The sequence below is a fragment of the Salvia splendens genome, chromosome 4 (assembly GCF_004379255.2).
Source record: "Salvia splendens isolate huo1 chromosome 4, SspV2, whole genome shotgun sequence".
Lineage (NCBI taxonomy): Eukaryota > Viridiplantae > Streptophyta > Magnoliopsida > Lamiales > Lamiaceae > Salvia > Salvia splendens.
In genome coordinates this window covers 19,017,567-19,023,497 of record NC_056035.1, presented here as the reverse complement: position 1 = coordinate 19,023,497, position 5,931 = coordinate 19,017,567, and the positions used below count along the sequence as shown (strand labels likewise).

Genomic DNA, 5,931 nt, shown 5'->3' with positions numbered 1-5,931 from the left:
TAAAAGGAAATTTAAGGCCGATGGAACAGTGGATAAGTATAAAGCCCAACTAGTAGTAAATGGTTTTAAACAAAAGGAAGGACATGACTTCTTCGATACCTATTCATCTGTAACAAGGATTACATCTATCCGAGTGCTTCTCGCTATTGCTGCATTGCACAATCTTGAGATTCATCAAATGGATGTAAAGACCGCGTTTCTAAATGGTGAACTAGAAGATGAAATTTATATGGACCAACCCGAAGGGTTTGTAGTACCTGGACAAGAGAAAAAGGTATGCAAACTGGTTAAATCCCTCTATGAATTGAAACAAGCGTCATTGCAATGGCACTTGAAGTTTGATAATGTGATGTTATCAAATGGGCGAGTGCGACAAATGTGTCTACATCAAGAGCACTAATAACGGCCACGTTATAGTGTGTCTATACGTTGATGATATGTTAATCTTGGGTAGCAACACTCAAGTAATTAACGATACAAAGGCCATGTTAAAGAGAAACTTTGACATGAAAGAAGCCGAGTGGATACGTCTTTACTATTGGGGGTACTGTGATGCAAATTGGATATCCGACAATAGAGACTTACTTTCAACAAGTGGATACGTCTTTACTATTGGGGGTGGTGCTGTATCGTGGAAATCCACAAAACAGACATGTATAGCCCGATCAACAATGGAATCGCAGTTCATTGCCTTAGATAAGGCTGGTGAGAAAGCCGAGTGGCTTAAGAACTTCCTTGAAGATATTCCATGTTGGTCTAAGTCAGTGCCGCCAGTGCTGATCCACTGCGATAGCCAAGCGGCTATTGGAAGGGCAAACAATGGCTTCTATAACGGTAAGTCTCGACATATACGTCGACGACACAATACCGTGAGGCACTTGATCACAACTGGCGTGATTACAATTGACTATGTGAAGTCAATAGATAATCTAGCGGATCCGCTAACCAAATGGTTAAACCGTGATCAAATGAATAAGTTGCTAGAGGGAACGGGTTTGAAATCCACAAACTAAAGAATTATCATAGTGGTAACCTAACCATGATGACTGGAGATCCCAAGAACTTGGTTCAAAGGGACAACTAAGCTATGAGAGTTCATGAGAAACACTCAATTATATCTATTTCCTAGAGAGCAATAGAGTGTTGGAGAATTTGCCTAGTGGTAAAGGATAAGTCTATGGCTTTTAATGGTTCTTAAGGATCTCAAAGAGATAGAGTTCTCAAAGAGACCAAGTATGGCAAGGTACTTGACTAAGAATCACCTATGTAAGCGCGAAGTGTAATCACTTCATAAAACGCACTTATGAATCCAAAGTGGTGTCCAAGACCGCAATCGACACAAAACGTGAGAACGGATGAGGTTGAGGTGTTTAAGCGTTAACACCATTGTCTCGGTGCACGCCGTGGGGGATTAGTTCAAAGCATCGCGCTACTAAGCCGCCTGTGTATCCGATGGTGTCGACTATGGAGGGTTCAAAGACAACAACTACCTATCCTTATGCTTATATACCTCGTGAGGTTGAGCTTGTGTCTGCATGCATATGCATTTGGCTATTTCCACTCATGTGGGGGATTATTGGGATCTTGTTTTAAGATGTCCAGTCAATGAAGTTTGACCAATAATAAATGTGACGAGACATTTAATTTTGGAGAATTAAATGATATAGCGTCGATCTACGTACCGCGTAGATGACCGTAGTATATTCACTTTCTTAAATCCGATTCCCGGTGAGTATGAAATAGTGGATTAAAGTTGATCACATTGTAGCTTTTGATAAAGCTAGGAGTTGAAAGTGTAGGGAGTAATTAACTAGTGTTAATTATCCAACATAGGAGATGCGACACATCTTTAAATGTGTATTTATTAAGTGACTTATTACACTTAGTAATTATCGTGGACTAAGATGGGTGAAAGAGCCCACACGCGCGCCGAGCCGAGCCGCGCCCGCGCCCGTGCCCGAGCCCTTGGTCTTGGTCTTGGTCTTGGACTTGGACTTGGAAATTGGTCTTTGGGTGGTCTTTGGGCTTGGTTCTTGGGCTTGTCCCTGGATCCAAACTTAATGTTTTGGACCACCTAAGTTTTGGGCAGCAGCCTGATCAACTTGAAATGCTGCGCCTTGATCAGCAGTTTGATCAACTCGGCCTGCTGTGCCTTGAGCGATGGCTTCAGTAGCCTGATCAACTCGACCTGCTGCGCCTTGAGCGATGGCTTGATCAGCGTCTTGATCAAGTTGAAGTCCACATGTGACGGTTGAACTAGGGCGTGTACTACGTCTGGATTCAAAGTCGACCACTCCAGCTTTCAAACTCATAACGGCCGGCGGTTACAGCCCTATCATAATGAGCCATGATGACAGCCATCAAAGCTGAGTTGACCCCTGCAGTGGACCAAGCCTATAAATAGGCTAGTCATTCCTTGCATTACGTATAGAGCACAATCAGAACAACATACTCACAAGCATCATACTCTCTGCATAGTCTTTCTTTCCGAAGCTCTGCCCTCTCATCCATCCAGTTCGCCGGAGCTCTGTTGATTGCGGTGCTGCTTCACCAGAGACGTAGCCGTTTTATCTTTGGGGACGACACGCCAAACCGAGAGCACTACCGGGACGTATCTCGTCTTGCGGAAAGAGGACTCCTCGACTCGGCTAAACGCTTTTACAGTTTTACAGTATCGATTTCATTGTAATTTTCAGTTTTAGTTCTTCATTCCTTCATGGGTTGTATTACGTCCGGTGTTGTTTATCTCTTGTAATTCCAGCATTATCCCCAACACTTTGTTTTGTAAAGAATTAATTTTGATCAATGCCAAAATAATGACACAAACACAAGAAATGATTGCTTTTGTTATGGTTTATCTACGTTGTAGTTGATCATGATGAAAAACTCATCTCCAACTATGAGGAAAGCCATGAAAAATTGATAATTTTATACTCCCTCTGTCCCAAGGAAGATGACCATGTCCTTGGATGATACTCCCTCCGTTTCTTCATAGTTGAGGTAAAACTTTTTGGCACGAAGTTTAAGAAAGAGATGTTGAATATGTTAAATAAATAGATAAAAAAGTAAGAGAGGGAAAAAAGTAGAGAGAATAAAGTAGAAAGTGAATAAAGTATAGAGAATAAAGTAAGAGAGAGTAAAGTAAAAAACAAAAAAAGTTACTATATAGGGAAATGACTGAACTATGGGGGAACTTCCCAAAATGGAAAAATGACTCCACTATGGAGAAACGGAGGGAGTACTAGATTTTATGCAACTTTATTTTATGTGTTAAGTGGAGGGAGTAAAAGTAAGCCAGAAGGAATAAATGAGATATAAAAGGTGTTTCCAATTTTAGTAATGAGTCATCTTGGTTGGGACAAACTAAAATGAAAATTAGGTCTTCTTCAGTGGGACGAATGAAGTATGATTCTATAACTAAGGAGATAAATATATACTGTATAAAATTTAAAATCATTTTACACAGAGACGGATCCAAAAAACTTAACTTGTGGGTAGGACATTTTCAATATTTAAATATAAGTACAATAATTTGAATATATTTTTTCAAAAACATATCACAAAAATAACATAACTTATAATTTGTGCGACAGCTAATTCATACGAGTATCTGTATCTTGAAAATAACTCAAAACTCTTCCCTCTGTTCCAATCTAAATGTAGCATTTCTAATTTGACACGAAATTTTATGTAGTGTTGTTTTGTGAGAAGCTCTACTTTATGCTCTATCTTCCGCCTGATCCACATCGTCATTCATCGACTTCAACGTTTGAACAAGGAGTTTTCCTGCTCGCCTGAATCCAGCATTAGATCCACTCGCCGTCGCATCTCGCACTTCAGATGTGCTGATAGTTAATTGGCGCTTCCTCCGTCATTCCAACAACTAATTGTTGAGTAATGCAGTTGTGTGGAGGGTTGGATGGTGGAATTGGTGATTGAGCCGGTTTGGGGATTGAGGTCATATGGTGTTTGTGTTGGGTTTGTTCATATCCCGAATAGTTCACACCCAAATAGTCCGAAAACCCATATAAGTTTGCCTGAATCCAAACTTATTGAGCCGATTGATATCTCTACTAGTTAATATCATATCAAATCAACTGAACACCTATGTATATTGAGTTTATTGATTTATTTGAGGTATCTGTTGGGAGGAATTGTAACGCCCCACTTTTTTACCCCTAATTTTCGAACCCTGAAGTACTTGCATTTAATGCTTTTAATGTTGCGAAGTCCGTGGATTAATTGTTTAGTGGAATTGTTGTTGGATACTTTTCGTGACCTAATTTTGAGTTGGAATTTTGACTGGGTCAACTTTGTTGAATATGTGACGTGGCTGCTTTGAATAATTGATGCGGGGCGAATTTAATTATTTTTGAATGATTGATAATTTGTTATGAGAGCTAGAAATTTGTCGAATTGTGTTGGTTAAGAAATCGATGTGTGCGATGAGTATCGTTAATGGAAAAATAGAAATTATGTTTACAAGTATTTGGAATTAAATCCAATAACTGGGCCTACTATATATAGCCCAATTGTTCAAATTAAATGAAGTCAATTGTGAAGCCCAAAACCAATTCTTCCTAATTCTATTTTGCAGCCCAATTTTACTTCAAATCTTTTCACCTTCCAACATCACACGGTTTCACCAACATCCCTGAAAAATCTCCTACCAAAATAAAAGAAAAAGAAGAGGCACACTGTAAATTCAACATCCATTATGCTGTATTTTCTTCTCTTCCACAAAAGAGGAGAACCGAGAGAGAGCCCTCAATTCCTCTTGTTTGCTAGCAGCTGTTCTTAGTTTCGAAGGTATACACCTCCTTCCACCCAAATCCGATTTCATACTGCTGCATCCCTACATCCCACACTACCGTTTATTAATCTGTAAATAATCTCTTAATCGATTTAATCGAAGCAAACTGAATAAAAGATCAAACTTTTAAAGAACCGAAATCAAATTTGAGAACTCGGGGCAGCGATGTGGGTGAAACGGTACGGATGAGCAGCGGCTGATGCTTCGGTGCTGAGACGCCGGGAGGGACGACCACAGCGGCATCGATCCCGGCACAGCAGCGATTCGGCGAAACGACGAGCTCCTGGAGCTTGGGCATTTTTAGATTCTGAAGATTTGTGGGTGTGCTCTGTTTGAGGAAAGAGAGTTTGGTTGAATTTCAATTTGTGAGAAAAATCGAATGAGAGAAAGGGGTATACGACTGAAATTAGGAATGGGAGCATTTTTTCAGTCTCTTTTGTTTATTTGTTTAGTACTTGTTTAATTCCTTTAGACCACCTTTATCGGTCATTGGAGTCGACCTCCACGTAATTTTACAATTAAAAAAAAAATAAAAATCTAAACATGGGTCTCTCTCTCCTCGACCCATGTCGCTCTCTCTCCTCAAACCAACCGACGGGTCTCCCTTCTCATTTCACCATTCAGCCAATGAGGTTGTGCCAAATGGCACAATTTCATTGGCTGATATTTTTATTTTTAATAATTAATATATCTTTAATGTATTATATTAAAAAATTATAAAATTTATACCAAAATTCATAATTTTTCTTCCTCTATAAATAGAGACCACATTTGCTATAGTTTTGCACACAAAAAAATATCATCTTTTCTCCTCCTATAATCCTTATTGTTTAGTAGAATTTCATATTTTCTAGTTTCCCTTGTTGCTAGCTATGGAGGATGATGAGGATATTATATTCTCTGATTCCCAAAACTTCAACCCTTCCCAAAATATTAACCCTTCTCAAGATTATTTCCCTAGCTTTGATGATTTTCCGAATTCTGGGCAATTTCAAAGTTCATTTCAAAATCAACATTCAAGCCAAGCCATATCACAAACCAAGAATGCTGTAAACACCCCACATGGTTGGAGTGAGCAAGAAGACATGGCATTAATGTCTGCTTGGTGTTTCGTGAGC

The 5,931-nt window shown here is 39.4% G+C and overlaps 1 long non-coding RNA gene across 1 annotated transcript; it reads right to left on the bottom strand.

Moving 5' to 3' along the window:
* Positions 1-4,439: 4,439 nt before the first annotated feature.
* LOC121800427 lies at positions 4,440-5,418 on the bottom strand. Its single transcript, XR_006050500.1, has 2 exons — positions 4,938-5,418; positions 4,440-4,855 (listed from the first exon to the last, which is right to left on the bottom strand). It is a non-coding gene; the product is annotated as an uncharacterized LOC121800427 (long non-coding RNA).
* Between the last annotated feature and the right edge of the window lie 513 nt (positions 5,419-5,931).